The following is a 20333-nucleotide window of genomic DNA, read 5'->3' on the forward strand; positions in this document are numbered from 1 at the left end:
ATCTTAGGTCATAAGTCCCCTAGAACTTAGAACTACTTAAACCTAACTAACCTAAGGACACCACACACACCCATGCCCGAGGCAGGATTCAAACCTGCGACCGTAACAGTCCCGCGGTTCCGGACTGCAGCGCCAGATCCGCTAGACCACCGCGGCCGGCGCAACACAATGTCAAACTTACCTAGCATCCTAGTTGCAACCATGCAAAAAAACAAAAACACTCGCGAATTCCTTCTCCGCTGGCGAAGTGTCCCTTAGGAACGAGATACCATGCAGGCTACACACAATTCAGTACCTTGATGCATTTGAGGACAAAACTGAACCATGCACTTATGAGATCATTATTTCTCTCATAAAAATTAACGCAATAACCATTTCTCTTTCTCTACCAGCATGAAGTAAATGTCCACTTCTTCACTCTACACTTTTTTTTTCGTTTCGCTTTTCAGTCATGTAACTCATATTTCTTTTCTTCGCTCCATTACAAGTTCACTATCACTTTCTAAAGTTCTGTCTGCCGCTCTCCCAATTCTTCCCTCTCTTGCATTCCTAGCACATCCCAACTGTCTAAATCTGGCTACCTGTAAATTGTCTCTAATATTCTACTGTCCATAAACGTACGCAACCCATACATAATTTTCTGCTGTAACTAATACTGGACTTATTTCCGTTTCTGTTACTGTAACTACTTCTGAATGTTTCATAATTCTAAACATTGTAAGTAAGGATCCAGTATCATCGCTTAAATTTTGAATATTACGACGGATGCTTCGGAAGATTTCCATTTTCAAGTACGTCTACGTTGTCCTGATGTATACGTAACGTCTGATGTGACTGTATCTGGTAAATGTTCTTGTTATATTTCATGTGAAATTCTGAAATATTGATTTCATGCCGATTCTGCGCTGCTTTATGCCGTGTGGCGTAATATATTAGTGTAATATTGTAGATATTTCGCTGCAGGTGAAATCGTCAAGAAATAATTCTAATCAAATACATTACCTACTGTGTCATGTGTCGTAATCGACGTACCGGTAAAAATCACCCTTGCCAGTCGATCTAATTTTCTAACGCACGTGCCTCTTCCGTAAGTTAATTCTTTCGCTTCACTGTCATTAAAATAAAATTCCGTTTGTTGACCAACGTAAGAATTTACATCCGTACATTCAATTTTCTGTTAGACAGGCCACTTACGCATTTAGATATAATTTTGTCGGTACTGATTTATTTTCAAGCATTATCGTGAATATTCACAAAACTAACTGATATTAGCTCAGTACGTTTGCGTAGTGCACGTGAAGAAGACTCTAATCCATAAAAACAACACAATTAAAAACGCATGAGAGTCTTACTTTAATCAAAGGAACAAAGTAGGAGAAGGTGAAAGTTTAACATGACGTCAACATTTTCCGTGCAACGATAAATGTGGCAGTCACGAACAGAGGTTATTCTTAGCAATAACGACGCAAGCAATCATGTATGTTAAGGGAGAAATAAAAAGTAAATTATGTTTCGTTGAAATTGCGCCAAGTATAAAAGAATTGTTGTCATGACGATGTATTTTACGATGGTCGCAGAAGAGAACAGGGTTGATATGTTAAAAGGAAGGTCACATAAAAGTAGGACATAACAAAGATACAAGCTACGCTATTGATTATATTAAACGGTTTTCGGACAACAGCACATACAGCCTATATACTAATGGTAGCGACCACTTCCCTAGACTGTTCGGCACTATTATGAAATGTGACTGTCATTGTTTGATGGAATACGTTTAACAGTTTACCGGGCGCGCTTTCTCGATAACATACGTCGTGACACTAATTATTACGAAACAAAAAGGAACATACATGTTCACGATAACAAGGCACTTTGTACAAGCGAATCTTAACTGAGATGTATGATTCGTTCATGGGAAGCCACAACATTAAAATATCTGTTAACAGTACCATAGCACACACAATACGGACTTCTTGAAAGCGACACATAAATGAACAGAGGAGCAAAAGCGTTACTTGCATGCAACGCACCTGGGCTGTTGTCCTTCCGGTTCTTGTATGACACAAATTTCAGGAGGTATGATGTATAAACATTGAGAAGCGTGAAAAACTACGTTCTCTTAAAACGGAGCATAAATTACCTAGACTTTGATAATAAGAGCGCTTAGCGACTTCCGACAAACTTTAAATATTATTTCCAACCTTTTTCAGTACTTTCCTTGCTTACAACCTAAACATCAAATACGTAACTTATTAATAATGTAATTAGGGGTTTTAAGCTGTTTTATACGTGGGCGCTCGATTCTTTAAGGGATGTAGGTTACTGAATGAGCATCTAAACAGCTGGATCGCTGACATGTATTCCGCGATTTCATTAATACTGTCATAAGATTTGTTGTTTGGATGTACGACTGCTTAGCTTGGTATTAAATGCTCCTAATTAATTTTTAAATGAGACAAAAAACAGTACAATTAAACCCATAATGTGGTGCTAAGAGAATGTTCACTAATTTTTATGTATGCTTTTCAGGTTGTCTGTTACTAAGGGTTATAACACACCTCCCGAAAATTAATCAAGGACGGGATAGAACGACCCAAATCGGCGAACGAAAATCTGTGTTATTACTGAGCTGTTGATTTTCTGCAGTAATCAATGCATGATGTTTTGGCAACTTTAAATGCGAGATCAGTCATTGTGTTTTTATACAGATCATAATATTTGACTCTTCCATTTCCTTTTCGAGCATTCAGATTTGCTAAATTGTCTGTTAGATTTCCTCTGTCGAAATTTCAGCTTGCAGATAATCTTGTCTAATGATGTAGCAATTGAAATTTATGTTAACTCGCGAACAGCAGACCAAAGACACTACATGGTTCGTCTTTGAAGCCACATAAACGTTCTCCTTGCTTAGCATCTAGGATTCATTCTTTTGAAAGTGCCTTGAAAGTCGTGCTCTTGCGTTTTGCTATTATTTAGCGTAGTTTAGAACGGCCTTCTTTGTGTTACAGATTGCTCAGTGGCATGGTAACCAAGGCACAAGCAAATACACCACAAGGCAGTTAAGGTGAATAATTTAAAATCATTGCCATTTTCGGCACAGAATGTGCTAATATTTACGCACCGACAGTCCGTTTATCATTCATTCAATATGCCGCTGTGTTTACAACAGTAAATCAGTAATTTATTACGACTAAGCAATGAAGAATCAATAATCGTCGCATGTCTAATGTGATTTAAGAGTACTTTATTTGCATTAAACTTAATCCAAATAAAATATTTAAACACTACATAGAAATTAATGTAGCTAATAACGTGCAGTAAATCATATTTAAAGTAGAAAACTTGAAAAGCAAATCACAGCAAAGATCTCAAATTCTCATTTAAAAATATTTTGTGTCTTGCATCGTCAGTTATCAAATCTTAGTGGAAGTAGGTATGCTAACAATGTTTCTCTTTACGTTAACAGTCATTTGTATTGTATTGAAACAATAATGTTTTCGGTTACATCTATATTCGTAAATTAGTGTACAAGGTCGAATCATTGAGTTTTGCCACTTGCTTCATATCAGTTGAAACCGCCACGCGACTTAAGAACACAATTTTAACTCAGCGTTGCTGAAGGAAAAACATCTTTAAAAAATGGCTCTGAGCACTATGGGACTTAACGTCTAAGGTCATCAGTCCCCTAGAACTTAGAACTACTTAAACCTAACTAACCTAAGGACATCACACACATCCATGCCCGAGGCAGGATTCGAACCTGCGACCGTAGCGATCACGCTGCTCCAGACTGTAGCGCCTAGAACCGCACGGCCACTCCGGCCGGTTCCTGGTTTCGATTCAGGTCAGGTCGGAGACTTTTAATCCCTCGGAAACTCGGCGTCTGTGTTGTCCTCATCATTTAGTCTCACCTTCATCACACATGTGCGCAATTCGTGTAAATTGCGTCAAATAGAAAGACTTGGACTACGCAGCCCAGCAACTGCAGAAGGGATCTTTCGGAGAATATTGCCATTCCATTTCCGTTTTTTATAGTGTAAAAAATGCGATCTCTATGCATTTCACCCTTAAATATGAAACTGTTCTACCTAGAAGTGATGGGTGAATCCGTTAACATGAGGAGCAATTCCTTCTACATATACGGCTGTATCTACGTAAATACTCCGCAAGCCACTATGCGGTGCATGGCGGAGGGTACCTTATACCACTACTAGTCATTCCCTTTTACGCTGCACTCGCGAACAGAGTGAGGGAAAAAGGCCGTCGATGTGCGTTCGTTGGAGCCCTAATTTCTCTTCGCCTGTTTTCACGGTATTTACGCGAAATGTACAATGGCGTAAGTAGAACTGCTCTAGAGTCAGTCGCAAATACGGGTTCTCTAAGTTTTTCTCAACAGCGTTTCGCAAAAAGGACGCCGCCTTCCTTCCAGGAATTCCTATTTGAGTTCACGAAGCACCCCGTAATACTCGTGTGTTAATCTAAAATCTATCGCTAACGAATCTACAAGCTCACCTTTGAATCGCTTCGACGCCTTCCTCTACTCCGACCTGGTGCGGATCCCAAACACTCGAGCAGTACTCAAGAACGGATCGGAGAAGTGTTCTTTACGCCGTATGCTTTATAGACCAGATAAATTTTCACAGAATTCTTCCAAAAAACCGAAGTCGACTATTCGCCTTACTTCCAACGATCTTACGTGCCCGTTCCATTTCATGTCGCTTTGCAACGTTACGCCTAGATATTTAATCGACGTGACTGTTTTCAAGCAGCACACCTCCAACACAGTATTCGAACATTTCACGATTCTTTTTTTCTCTCATGCTCATGTATTTTAATCCACATATTTCCACATTATGATGAAGCTGCCGCTTGCCACAAAAACAGAAACTCTTGTCCAAGTGATCTTCATCGTCTTGCAGTCACTCAAGGACGATACTTCCCCATACACTACAACGGCATCACAAAACAGCCACATATTGTTGTTCACCCTATCCTTAACTGGCCGCAGCGATATTTAGGAAAATCATCAATTGTGTAAATTAAATTGAAGTATCGCATGTCGGAACAGCATTCTTGATTTCTAGTAATGGAGCAGTTTTCTGGAACCGCGCGACCGCTACGGTCGCAGGTTCGAATCCTGCCTCGGGCATGGTGACGTCCTTAGGTTAGTGAGGTTTAAGTAGTTCTAAGTTCTAGGGGACTGATGACCTCAGATGTTAAGTCCCACAGTGCTCAGAGCCATTTGAACCATTTTTGAATGGAGCAGTTTAACTCGCTGTTGCGCTATTGACACTCTGAAACACTTACCGTAGCCACTGTTGACGGATGCTTCTCTCTAATCATTTTTCGCTCCTACACGTTCGCCCCCGGTATCTGAGTCGTAACCGACACGGTAGCTCAGCGTGTTCGGTCAGAAGGTTAGCTGCCCTCTGTAATAAAAAAACTGAGTCAATCGATCAACAACGAACTTAAACGAATGTCTTACGACGTCCGCCCCGAGCAGATGCAACGAACAAAAGCGAACAAAATGAGATTTAACAAAAAAAAAAAAAAGTGGTCAGCGCGACAGAATATCAATCCTAAGGGCCTGGGTTCGATTCCCGGCTGGGTCGGAGATTTTCTCCGCTCAGGGACTGGGTGTTGTGTTGTCCTAATCCTCATCATTTCATCCCCATCGACGCGCAGGTCGCCGAAGTGGCGTCAAATCGAAAGACCTGCACCAGGCGAACGGTCTACACGACGGGAGGCCCTAGTCGCACGTCATTATTATTATTATTCGCTCCCACAGTGCTGAACTCCGGAAAGTAAAACAATTTTTTTTTATATTTGTGATGATTGAAATCTTCCGTCTATCAATCGTAAATTCTGAATTTCTTATCAATTTGCAAGTTCAAGTTCTGCACTTATGGCGGCCTATATTGTCATAAATTTTGGGAATGTATCAAACTATATCACAGCTTTCTAATTTAATGTGACATTTATTAAGTGACCCTTACTAAAGTAAAACTGGTGAATGCACATGCAACATCCATCTTTTCTCAATACTGTCTTAAGTTTCCACTACGTACGATATCTTTAGTTGTTTCACTATCACTTGGGAACATATACTTCTAGCGAACTGATGTAACAGTGTGAGGTGCAGTAACTGGCCAGCAGAATGCTAATGTGAGAAACACCTTACGGACGCAATGTAGCAAAGAAGAAAGCAGCATAAGAATGAAACAGAAGCAAAGGATCTGAAATTTATTACAAAAAATATCTTGCTACAACATAAGGACATTAACAATCTATGACGCGAGAAGATAACAGATCACAGAACTACTACGTTACGTTGCTACATACTGATTTAGTCTCTTCCTTTAAAAAAAGGAAAAAAAGAGAAAAGTTACACTACACTACCACTTCTACTGCTAATGTCTTGAAAATAGGTTGTTAAGATGAACATCATTAATGGTAAAAAATTAGGTAACTTAGAGGAAATGGGTTTGAAAGCGAGGAGCTGAAAGCAGCAGATGGTCGGCTTTCACCAGCGATACAGCGATAATGCGATAAGCAACGTAAACAAAATGGGGACTATAACGTCTTATCACTGGCGACATTTTGGAAAACGAAACAGACAGTTTCGATTACGATAATTTAATACGTCGTAGAAAAGTAGTTCGAATTACAGTTATTGAGGCGAACCTTTGGTAAATAAGAGGAATGTTTCGTGCAAATAAAACAGTTGCTGTAGCTGTGTGGGACACACGGTACAAACTCAAAAAATATTTATCGTAAATAAATCTTGGCTTGCACCGGAAAATACACATAAACTGTATAGTAAAACAAAATGAGTATCGTAAAAAAGTGCTCCACATCTGTTCTGGAGCAGTCGATACTCCGAATTAAAAGTAAAGTGTGTATCGTGAAGAAATCGAAGCTAGTTTTCGAAAACGAGCTTAAGCTATGTAGCTCAAGTGTAGACTGCGATACGCGGTTGCGGATACATGTGTGTATCAGTCGCAACTCGAAATGATTATCACGTAAGAACTTGAACTATTTATCGGAAAGAAGAAGAATCTAGCATCGCAAAAATAGCGGGGTAAACGATAAGAAGGATCTTCAGTCTTCTGACTGCTTTGTTGCGGGCAGCCACGAATTCCAATGCGGCGGTAACTTCTTCATTTCAGAGTAGCACATGCAGCCTACGTCAACAATTGTTTGTTGGATGTATTCAGAACTCTGTCTTCCCCTACCGTTTTTAGCATCTACCGATCCTTCTAGTACAGTGGAGGTTATTCCTTGATGCCTTAACACATGTCCTACCGTACGGTCTGTTCTTCTTGTCAATGTTTACCATCTATCCGTTCTTCGCCTATGTTGCGGAGAACCTGATCCTTCTTTATTTTATCAGTCCACCTGATTTCCAACATTCTTCTGTAACACGACATTTCAAAAGCTTCGATTCTCTTCTGTTCCTGTTTTCCAACAGTCCATGTTTCACTGCCATAGAATGCTGTGCTCCAGACATACATTCTCAGCAATTTATTCCTCAAATTGAGGCCTATGTTTGACACCAGTGGACTTCGCTTGGCCAGGAATGCCCTGTATGCCTGTACTAGTCTGCTTTACACGTCCTCCTTGCTTTATCCATTATGGATCAGGTAGCAGAATTCCTTAACTTTCTCTATTTTGTGAACACCAGTCTTGATGTTAAGTTTCTCACTATTCTCATTTCTGTCACATCTCATCTGATTTACTTCAAGTCCATATTCTGTACTTCATAGACTGTTCATTCGATACAACAGATCCCATAATTCTTCTTCAATTTCACTGAAGATAGCTATGTGATCAGCGAATCTTTTCATTTATATCCTTTCATTCTGAATTTTAAACCCACCCTTGAACCTTTTTTTTTAATGTCATCATTGTTTCTTCGATTAACAGATGGAATAGTAGGGGTGTAAAACTCCGCCCCTGTCTTGCACCATTTGTAATCGGAGCACTTCGTTCCGTGTCCTCCAGTCTTATTGCTTCCTCTTGGTTCATATGCATTGTGTACAGTCCCTGTAGCTCAGTCCTGTTGTGCCATTTCACACTGTCGGGCGCTTTTGCTGGGTCGACAAATGCTCTGAGCGTGTCTTGATTTTTCTTCAGTCTTGCTTCCACTGTCAAGTTCAACGTGAGAACTGCCTCTCTGGTGTCTTTAATTTTCCTAAAGCCAAATTTATCGCCATCCGACTGATCCGCAGTTTTCCATTCTTTATATTCTTCTTGCCAGCAGCTTGGGTGCATAAGCTGTTAAGCGACAGTTCTCTCACCTACCGCCCTTGCTGTCTTCGGAATTGGGTAGTATCTTTCCGAAAGTCTAGTGGTACGTCACCGATCTCATAAATTCTACACAACCTGAATAGTCGAAACAGCGGACTACGTACTGAAGAAAGAAATATTTGTCAAAAAGGAAAAAAAAAACATAAATCGACCAAAAACTGCAATTTCCACGAATCACAGCGAAGATTAAAAATATAGCTTATTTGGAAACCAACGAAAATGTGACATCAAATAGCACTATAAGGCCGCGCGGGATTAGCCGAGCGGTCTTAGGCGCTGCAGTCATGGACTGTGCGGCTGGTCCCGGCGGAGGTTCGAGTCCTTCCTCGGGCATGGGTGTGTTTGTTTGTCCTTTGGATAATTTAGGCTCAGTAGTGTGTAAGCTTAGGGACTGATGACCTTAGAAGTTAAGTCTCATAAGATTTCACACACATTTGTTTTAGCACTATAAGGAAATGTAATTAAAAATCCGCACCAAGAAGCTGCATCGCTGATCTTGGCCAAGCAAATTCCTGTTGACCCTTTCGACGTATTTTGCCAATCTCAAGTGACAGCTCATTATGAAGAGCGCCACTGCATAGCCTTCCTTGTAAGAGATCAAAGTCTCAGTCATCTATTTGAAGAAACGTACAATCTCAGTCATCTATATGAAGAAACGTAGCATTTCATGTAATAATTACTGTCGAATCCTTGTTGTCCATAAGGTCTGACGTTGATACGATAGTTCTTATTACATGAAGTGCTATGTTCTTTTATAAAAATAAAAGACGAAGTCTATTGTCTTATTATGCACATTTAGTATGTAAACATAGTTGACACGAAAATAGTGTTATCTAAGAAAATGGTTCAAATGGCTCTGAGCACTATGGGGCTTAACATCTATGGTCATCAGTCCCCTAGAACTTAGAACTACTTAAACCTAACTAACCTAAGGACAGCACACAACACCCAGTCATCACGAGGCAGAGAAAATCCCTGACCCCGCCGGGAATCGAACCCGGGAACCCGGGCGTGGGAAGCGAGAACGCTACCTCACGACCACGAGCTGCGGACAGTGTTATCTAAGAAGGAACGGTTATGCATTGACGCACTTCATAATAAGCTTTCACTTGGGAGTGACACAACGCAGCGAAATAGCGACAGTGGTTAATGAATATTAAGTTTAGTAACAGTACAAAATATTGCAGGGCTGATGTCGAAAGTAAACAGAAAATAAATCAGTGCCGACAAAGTGCGGATTATCTTACCCGTGGTCTGGAGAAAAATGCACATTTTTTGCGTTTAGGCCAGAAGTACAGCCCTTTTAGTTTGACAATGTGTAACCAGAAAAGCCCGCTGTACGTCGGAGCGAACACAATGGGACGAGCATCAGCGAACGGAATTTCTCTCTGGCTAAATGCTAGGCGGGCGCGAGCGAACTGCGTTCAGTCGGGTTCGATTCGCATTCTCTAATCTTCGCTTCCGCTCTGCTGGTTGTCGGTCTTTTAGCGAAATCATCAAAGGAAGTTCGCGTCATCTCTGTTCCGGCGCTTGCAGTACTGAAAGCTTTCGTATGCAGTCTTTTCTACTTTTGTTGTTGTTGACATGAGCTGCTTAAGCGATGGAGTGATCCGAAAAGAATCCACTGTTGTTAACACAAGAATGCAAATCCAAGAGACTAACATCACAAATGTCGAAGGAGAAGGAATATGATCGACAGAAAAATGCCGGGGCACAGACAGGTCTAACTGAGCACGTGAGGAAGACTGGTAACAGGAAGGAAGAGAATGAATTAGCGCAAGCTTTGTAACTGCTTTTATTAAAAAGGAAAAGCACTATAAATTTTCTTGAAAGGAAACAACTGCGAATATGTATCTACTGCGCCGATTAACATTAAAAATATAGGAAATACCTGATCATGGTCGTTACTTACGTTCAAGGTAACTGCAATGATATGGCTGATACACCCCTAGTACATCAGGTATTTTCCATGATCAATAAGAATGATTTACCCAGGATCATGCTGTCTGTCCTTTAACAAACTACAAGGTGGCCCAATGATAAATGAGTGATCGTACGACAGTGAAATTTTGTGGAAACATTCGTAATGAAGTGGGATGAGAAATAACGAATAAATCACTGAAAGAAATGCGCTTTAATTCCCAGATGAGAGGATAACATTTCTTAATTGCACACCACATTTATGTTTCAGGGTACAAACGTTATTCAGTGTGACTGCCATCTTCACCCATGACAGCCTGAAACCGCATCAGAGATTGCTCACCTTCTGCCCGAAACACAGGCTGAAACCGCATCAGACATTGCTCTACTTGTGCTCGAAACATCTCAGAATGTGATGTTGGCTACCTGTAGCGTTATGCTCATCTTCAACCTCCAAAATGTGTCCATCAGATAACCCCTCCCCCCCAGCCAGAAATCATACGGATTCACGCAATTTGGAACGATTGGCCAATGATTCGGTTTTCTCCAAAATGTTACGGAGCAGTTCAGTCCGAAGTATTTCTCTCCGGAGAGCAGGGACCACATGGTGGTGAAGCAGATCACAGTCTCGTGTGCCGGTCACTCTTCATGTACGTGGTCCTTGTGCTTTAGTTCCTCAACCCTTGTTCGGCGTACTAGTGACGGGGCCTAATGGCAAGTCATGTCACTAACATCGAAAATCCTGCAGCGTACAGTCTGAACATCATTGCCATAAAGTTGGGTACCCATGAGATAAATAGTTCTCCGTCTACAGAGGCTAGTTTAATTATAACCATCCTGTGTATAGCAGACATCATCAAGTGACAGGTGACAGATGTAGATGTATTATATTTCAGGTTCCATTAATCACATTTCTCTGAAACTGTTTCCCTTATATGTACACTGATAAAATCCAGGAAGTGCACATGTCACTGCAGACATCTGAGACACAGCAGCTATTGAAGTGGGAAACAACCACTAAAGTAGTTGTCCCCATTTGTTTATAACCAGAGCGTAAATGTTAGCCTTTCTTCAGATTAAGTTGGTCGTCGGTAATTACTGTTCTGCTTTTAAATTTCCTCCTCAGTTATAATGAGAAGCCAGCAGAAAGCATCAACCGACAAATGTGCAAAGTTTTGGAGCAATGGTAAGCAAAGCAGCAGCTGGAACTCAGTGTTCTGTGCACAACCCCCAAGCATTTCAGGCTTACGTAAGAACTGAGAAACCTAAATTCTTCCTTTCCTACGCCATTTTCCTTACTTCGCCATACACAGTGAGGTCGCAATGCAAAATAATACTCTCTGCATGCCAGAACTATGCATCATGGCTGTAACTACATAGTCCGCAGCTCGTGGTCATGCGGTAGCGTTCTCGCTTCCCGCGCCCGGGTTCCCGGGTTCGATTCCCGGCGGGTCAGGGATTTTCTCTGCCTTGTGATGACTGGGTGTTGTGTGATGTCCTTACGTTTAAGTAGTTCTAAGTTCTAGGCGACTGATGACGATAGATGTTAAGTCCCATAGTGCTGAGAGCCACTTGAACCATTTTTTGTAACTACATAGTGTTGTATCTTGTGTGGCGATTATTAGCGTCAAAAAAACAAGAAAGCAGCGTTCATAGACTGTGTTATCTCTTGTTGTGCCCCATTTCCTCAAGTGTAAATGTTTGTTCACAGACGCAAGGGAATGGTAGTGTCCGCTCCCATTCACGTCAGTCCAAACGGCGCTTTTTGTACATCACTCCACGCCTGAAGACGACCAGAAATAGTGCTGCAAAGATATACTCCAATGTGTCACCTGCTCCTCCCAGAAGGCAGTGGTTTGCGGACATTCCACAGGCGGTACCTAAAGTCATCCGTCACGAAAACTTCCCCGTAGACGCTTCTCGTCTTGTACGTGCGACTGAGCATCAAGGTGGTCTAAATCACATAATCCTTACGTGTCAGTGATATCACAGTCGCGAAAACTTCCCCATAGACGCTTCTCATACGTGCGACTGAGCATCAGAGGTGGTCTAGAAATCACATATTCCTTACGTGTCAGTGGTATCACAGGCAACAAACAAATTTATGCAAGGGAACAGTGATTAGAAACCCGTTTCCGACTATTATCCTCGCATGAGGAAATGCAACAACTTACAGAACTTCATTGGCTTTTAAACACATTGGAACCTACACATGCAACTCAGTGTCTGTATTCCCATAGAGAGTTTCTGGATCATACCACCTGTGGTGTCACAGCCAGACACCACACTTGCTAGGTGGTAGCCTTTAAATCGGCCGCGGTCCGCTAGTATACGTCGGACCCGCGTGTCGCCACTATCAGTGATTGCAGACCGGGCGCCGCCACACGGCAGGTCTAGAGAGACTTCCTAGCACTCGCCCCAGTTGTACAGCCGACTTTGCTAGCGATGGTTCACTGACAAAATACGCTCTCATTTGCCAAGACGATAGTTAGCATAGCGTTCAGCTACGTCATTTGCTACGACCTAGCAAGGCGCCATTATCATTTGCTATTTATCTTGTGATGCAGACCGATGTTCACCAATTATGGATTAAAGTTAAGTATTCCAACAGCTACGACCTTTTTGATAAAGTCTAACTTCCTTAAATGTTCCAGACCTCACGGCAGCCTGCGTGAGCTTAAACGCGTGCCTTTCGGCTTCCTCATAATGGCTTGGCTGTCTTGCTAAGTCACAACACCACCCACTACCTACCAGGCAAGAGAGTCGTATCTACGTACTGCTTAATCCTTACCTTATACATGTCGTTTTATAACACAAGGTAGCGCCGCAATGTCCATTCAGAACAAATTACTTTATTCGTATTTTTTCTTATAAACTACATCTATATCTACATGACTACTCTGCAGTTGACAATTAAGTGCCTGACAGAGTGGTTCGTCCAACCACCTTCAAGCTATTTCTCCACCATGCCACACTCGAACAGCGCCCGCGGAAACAAACACCTAAATCTTTCCGTGCGAGCTCTGATTTCTCTTATTTTATTATGATGCTCATTTCTCCGTATGTAGGTGGGTGCCAGCAAAATATTTTTGCTTTCTATCACGAAATGAGCTGCCCTCTTTTTAACATTTTCGTTGTCCTCCGTCACTCCTATCTGATTCAGATCTCACTTCTCACAGCGATACTGCAGAAGAGGACGGACAAGGGTATGTAAGCAGTCTCTTCAGTAGACGTGTTGCATTTCGGAACTATTCTGCCAATAAATTGCAGTCATTGGTTCGACTTCGTCACAACATCGTTTATTCCCATGGAGATGGCTTCAAGTTTAGGTATTTGCAACTGTAATCACTAAGTACTTAGTAGATTTGTGTGATTTATCGTGTAACTGAAATTTAAATGCATCCTTTTAGTATCCATTGAATTAACTCACACTTTTCATTACTTGGATTCAACTGCCATTTTTCGCACCAGCCGGCCGCGGTGGTCTAGCGGTTCTAGGCGCTCAGTCCGGAACCGCGAGACTGCTACGGTCGCAGGTTCGAATCCTGCCTCGGGCATGGTTGTGTGTGATGTCCTTAGGTTAGTTAGGTTTAATTAGTTCTAAGTTCTAGGGGGACTGATGACCACAGATGTTAAGTCCCATAGTGCTCAGAGCCATTTTTTTCGCACCATTCTGATATCTTGTCTAAATTATTTCGCAATTCGTTTCGATCATCTGATGACTTTACAGGACGGTAAATGACAATATCACCTGCAAACAATCTATGAGGGCTGCTCAGATTCATGTAGATCAGGAACAGCAGAAAACCTATAACACTTCCTTGGAGAACAGCAGATGTAACTTCTGGTTTACTCGATGACTTTTCGCCAGTTGCTACGAACTGCGATCTTCCTGGCAGGAAATCACAAACTCAGTTGCACAACTGTGATGGTACTCCGTAGCAACGCAATTTGATATGAAATCGCTTGTGAGAAACGGTCTCAAAAGTCTAACGAAAATCTAAAAATATGGAAACAATTTGACATTCTCTATCGATAGCGCTAGAGCTAGTTTTGTGTCACGAAATCGGTATTTTCTGCTTCCGTGTAAGCTGTTTGTGAAAAAAACGTTTTCTTCGAGGTAACTCGTAATGGTCGAACACAGTATATGTTCCAAAATCCTACTACAAATCTACGCAAACGGGTCTGTAATTCAGCGGAATACTCCGGTTTCCTTTCTTGAATACTGGTCGAACGAGTGGTTCAAATGGTTCAAATGGCTCTGAGCACTATGGTGCTTAACATCTGACGTCATCAGTCCCCTAGAACTTAGAACTACTTAAACCTAACTAACCTAAGGACATAACACACATCCATGCCAGAGGCAGGATTCGAACCTGCGACCGTAGCAGTCGGGCGGTTCCGCACTGAAGCGCCTACAACCGCTCGGTCACAGTTGCCGGCGAACGAGTGGTAGTACATGATTGCTAAGTATGGAGCTAGTGCATCAACGTAATCCGAAAGGAACCTAACTTTATCAACTGATTTAAGCTGCTTTATTACGAGGTGCATTCAAGTTCTAAGAGGCGAGAATGAGAACTGTTTTAAATACTTAAAATGACGACGTTTGCTTACTTGAACAGCGTGCAATCATTCGTTTTCTGAATTTGCGTGGTGTGAAACCAATTGAAATTCATCGACAGTTGAAGGAGACATGTGGTGATGGAGTTATGGATGTGCCGAAAGCACGTTCGTGGGTGCGACAGTTTAATGAAGGCAGAACATCGAGTGACAACAAACCGAAACAACCTCGGGCTCGCACAAGCCGGTCTGACGACACGATCGAGAAAGTGGAGAGAATTGTTTTGGGGGATCGCCGAATGACTGTTGAACAGATCGCCTCCAGAGTTGGAATTCCTGCATGACGACCTGAAAATGCGAAAAGTGTCATCCAGGTGGGTGCCACAAATGCTGACGGACGACCACACGGCTATCCGTGTGTCATGTTGCCGAGCAATGTTGACGCGCAACGACAGCATGAATGGGACTTTCTTTTCGACAGCTGTGACAATGGATGAGACGTGGATGCCATTTTTCAATCCAGAAACAAAGCGCCAGTCAGCTCAATGGATGAACACAGATTCACCGCCACCAAAAAATTTCGGGTAACCGCCAGTGCTGAAAAAATGATGGTGTCCATGTTCTGGGACAGCGAGGGCGTAATCCTTACCCATTGCGTTCCAAAAGGCACTACGGTAACAGGTGCATCCTATGAAAATGTTTTGAAGAACAAATTCCTTCCTGCACTGCAACAAAAACGTCCGGGAAGGGCTGCGCGTGTGCTGTTTCACCAAGACAACACACCCGCACATCGAGCTAACGTTACGCAACAGTTTCTTCGTGATAACAACTTTGAAGTGATTCCTCATGCTCCCTACTCACCTGACCTGGCTCCTAGTGACTGTTGGCTTTTTCCAACAATGAAAGACACTGTCCGTGGCCGCACATTCACCAGCCGTGCTGCTATTGTCTCAGCGATTTTCCAGTGGTCAAAACAGACTCCGAAAGATGCCTTCGCCGCAGCCATGGAATCATGGCGTCAGCGTTGTGAAAAATGTGTACGTCTGCAGGGCGATTACGTCGAGAAGTAACGCCAGTTTCACTGATTTCGGGTGAGTAGTTAATTAGAAAAAAAATCGGAGGCCTTAGAACTTGAATGTACCTCGTACACTGGGGATATCTGGTTCTAGGTTATTCTTTATTCAAATTCGGGAATATTTACTTCGTCTTTTTTGATGAAGGTATTTCGGAAAACGGTGTTTAGCAACATTGCTTTTGTGGCACCGGCATCAGTCACATTACCATTGCTGTCGTGCAGTGAAGCTGTTGATTGGGGCCTTGCCGCTGGCATATTTTACATTTGAAATTTCTGCTAGATTTCAAGACAGAGTTTCATTGTGAAACTATAAAAAGCATAAACTAAAATAATCCTTGTCGGAGATGAGGTTTGTCTGTGCCAGTAAGTGAAAATTTGTTTGCTTTGTGCCATAATACAATTCGTTTATCGTCATGGTTTATGTTTTCCATAGTTCGTTAGTTGCTTCTACATCCTGGAGATTTGATCCGTCTAGGCAACTGAATGGAAGGATGTCTATTTTGTGACGTACACATGTCGCTTATTTTTATTTATGAAGCTTATTCAGTGGTATGTAATACGTGTTTCTTTTATGTATATAATAACTGCGTTATATAATGATTCCAGAGCAGAAACTCTACAAAAAATTGTTTCTTACCCAGCACTAAGAGAATAACAAAGAAATCTGTAATATAGTAATGCATGTAGAAATGAAATGATAATTAAATGGACACCCTAGCTGCAAGCAGGCGTTGATATACTTCATTGGGGACATGTTGAAAATGTGTGCCCCGACCGGGATTCGAAACCGGGATCTCCTGCTTACATGTAGAAATATTATACAATGCCTTTTATATACTTAGAACGAACATGTGTAACAAACCACTGAAGCTTCATGAATATAAACAAGCGAAATGTGAATGGCACAAAACAAACATCCTCCCATTTAGTTGCCTAGACGTATCACTTCTCCAAGACGTAGCAGCAACTAAGTAGCTATGGAAAACATAAACAGTGACGATAAATGAATTATAGTCGTTATACGTTACCATGCTGTGCTATTTCGATCCTTCATTGTCTACATTGTTCTCTGCATGAACGTGGATAAAATAGTTCTAATTATCATACATATTAGTTTTGTAAAGCGGTACTGACTCAGTGCTACGAACACCAAAAGAAAAAAAAAGTTCCACTACATCTTTGTAACCGGGCATTGTCATCAACTGGAAGAAGGACCTTTTTACCGGCGAATCTGCTTAAAACATACTAAAATGAAATCCATTCGAGTTTCCAGTTCACTATGTTCATGCCTGTTTGTACAAATTTTCGTCAAATTTTTTTAGTACGTTCCTCAGACGATGTCAACAACACCTTCATAGTAGACTACGAAAATGTTCAGTACTAAACTTATTATAGCTCTCGGTCTCACTTCACCGACATTACACAGCTAACGTCTCTGGAATGTTCCTTTCTATTAGAGTAACAGAAAGATACAAGGCCCGAATCTCATGGTCGTGCGGTAGCGTTCTCGCTTCCCACGCCCGGGTTCCCGGGTTCGATTCCCGGCGGGTTCAGGGGTTTTCTCTGCCTCGTGATGGCTGGGTGTTGTGTGCTGTCCTTAGGTTAGTTAGGTTTAAGTAGTTCTAAGTTCTAGGGGACTGATGACCGTAGCAGTTAAGTCCCATAGTGCTCAGAGCCATTTGAACCATTTTGAAAGATACAAGGCATTAAATTCGGGACGTATGCAACATAGTAGCAATATATACATCTGGAACATAGATATAGAATCCTTTTTTTAGCTCCTCACACCTTAAAGATAGATGAAATACCCATGAAGCTATACGGATACTAACTTCTTTATTTGGTTGCAATGTATATGTCAGTATTCTTGCAACATTCCGACTTCATGGTCTTTAGTACCAAACCGTATGAAATCTTTGTTTGTAATCAAACAAGTCTTTGAGTAGAACAGAAAATTACATTCTTGAATGTTCGTGAGCTGCTGATAATGTGTTATCTTAGTATGCATCCACACGTTAATGAGGGACCGGAACAATTATTGCAGACCAATTTTGTTTAGTAAATGTCCTGTAAGAAGTCAGCCTACAGTGTTACTAAGGAGACTGCCTACACTACGCTTGTCCGTCCTCTTTTAGAATACTGCTGCGCGGTGTGGGATGCTTACCAGATAGGACTGACGGAGTACATCGAAAAAGTTCAAATAAAGGCAGCGCGTTTTGTATTATCGCGAAATATGGGAGTGAGTGTCACAGAAATGATACAGGATTTGGGCTGGACATCATTAAAAGAAAGGCGTTTTTCGTTGTGACGGAATCTTCTCACGAAATTCCAATCACCAACTTTCTCCTCCAAATGCGAAAATATTTTGTTGACACCGACCTACATAGGGAGGAACAATCACCATGATAAAATAAGGGAAATTAGAGGATGTTACGTAAACCGAAGAAATCAAATTCAAGTTTTACGTGAAGATAATTTCAGAAAACTGGTAGTCTGTATGACAAATGATTTTGATGATAATGATTGATAAATGATTTTGATAAAAAATGGTGAAGAGATTACGGCATATATCGAAGCATTGGAATATAGCGTCGTTTTTTGCATAGACATTTTAAAGGAAACTGAGCTAGATGCTGCAGTTGCACATTTAATAATACTAAAAGCTATGTGAATCCTTACAAGACGAAATTTAAGCAAAAGGAATTAAAGACATGTAGTCTACATTTTAATGTGACTGACTAATATGTTGGAAGAACAAATACTACTGTAATATAATTTTTACATGAAACGTTCTGTGACTAAGGGGACCGACTTTTCGTTATGACGAGAGAATTGGTTCTATAACAAAGGAATTTAGAATTAAGTAGACAATGGAAACAGTCGTATAACGTTCATAAACAATGAAATGTTTCACACAATAAGATATGGGCAACGTAAAGCAGATTTCAAATGCTAGTTTCGTGGGAAATGAATTGATTCAATGTCAGAAAATAGCTCGAAATTCTATATTTCGTGTTAGAGAATGGTTGTTTGATAACTTCTTATATTTCTACAGTTATTATTTTCATTATGTTGTATCGCAGAAGAGATGTATCTCACAACAACAAAGACGAAAAATGCCCGTAGTTCTCAAGTTATGCACTTTGGAGACCATGTTTACTGGATATTTTATCTTTGTTTTGGTCTGTACCACCTCTTTCCAGAATATGGAAACTAAAGAGCTTGCAGTAGTACACATTTGGAGGTATCAGAACCATTTTCGCTTATAAATTTCAACTCAGTCGTTCCCAGACATAGGTCCTTCAACTCAGAGTGATACATTTGTACTTCTCCATCATCCCTCGAAGTTTGTAACACCCTTCCGGAATCTCTCCGTGTAACCTCCCGCCACTTGTAGTTTACTCCTGCTACCTTCGTAATTTCGAAGAATGTATTCCAGTCAGTATTGTTAAAAGCTTTGACTCTGTAAACGTTATGAATGTAGGTTCACCTTTTTTTTAACTTACTAAGGTAAGTCGTAGGGTCAGTATTGCCTCGCGTGTTTCTACATTTCTCTGGATTTCAAATTGATCTTTCTCGAGGTCGGCTGCTACCAGTTTTTACATTCTTTTGGCAATAATTCGAGTTAGTATTATGCAAACGTGACCTATTTAAACTTATAGTTCCACAATATTCATACCTATGAGCACCTGCTTTCGTAACGATTAGAAATACTACGTTCTTTTTGAATTCTGAGGGAGCTTCGTCTGTCTCATACATATTGAACAGACGGTGCAATAATTTTGTACTTACTGCTCTGAAAAGGTCATCAGCAGTTCTGAGGGAATGTCGTTCACTGCAGGGACCTTCTATTTTGGTCCACCAGGGCTCTGTCAAACTCTTCTCGCAGTAACATATCTCCGATCTCATATGTGTCTGAGTCCTCTTCCCTTTTTACAATATTGTCTGCAAATACATCTCCCTTGCATAGACTCTCTACACATTCCCTCCACCTTTCGGGCTTCCCTTCTTTGCTTAGTACTGGTTTTCTATCTGAAGCCGGCCGGAGTGGCCGAGCGGTTCTAGGCGCTACAGTCTGGAACCGCACGACCGCTACGGACGCAGGTTCGAATCCTGCCTCAGGCATGGATGTGTGTAATGTCCTTAGGTTAGTTAGGTTTAATTAGTTCTAAGTTGTAGGCGACTGATGACCTCAGAAGTTAAGTCGCATAGTGCTCAGAGCCATTTGAACCATTTTGAACCTGCCTCGGGCATGGATGTGTGTGGTGTCCTTAGGTTAGTTAGGTTTAAGTAGTTCTAAGTTCTAGGGGACTGATGACATCAGAAGTTATGTCCCATAGTGCTCAGAGCCATTTGAACCATTTTTCTATATGACCTCTCGATTTTCATACAGCTGCTCCTCTTTTCTCTGTAATTTTGTTGTAGGGGATTTCAGTCTTTCCCCTGGTGAAAAATGCCTTTAAATCGT

Source organism: Schistocerca cancellata, chromosome 10 (genome assembly GCF_023864275.1).
Source record: "Schistocerca cancellata isolate TAMUIC-IGC-003103 chromosome 10, iqSchCanc2.1, whole genome shotgun sequence".
NCBI classification, from domain to species: domain Eukaryota; kingdom Metazoa; phylum Arthropoda; class Insecta; order Orthoptera; family Acrididae; genus Schistocerca; species Schistocerca cancellata.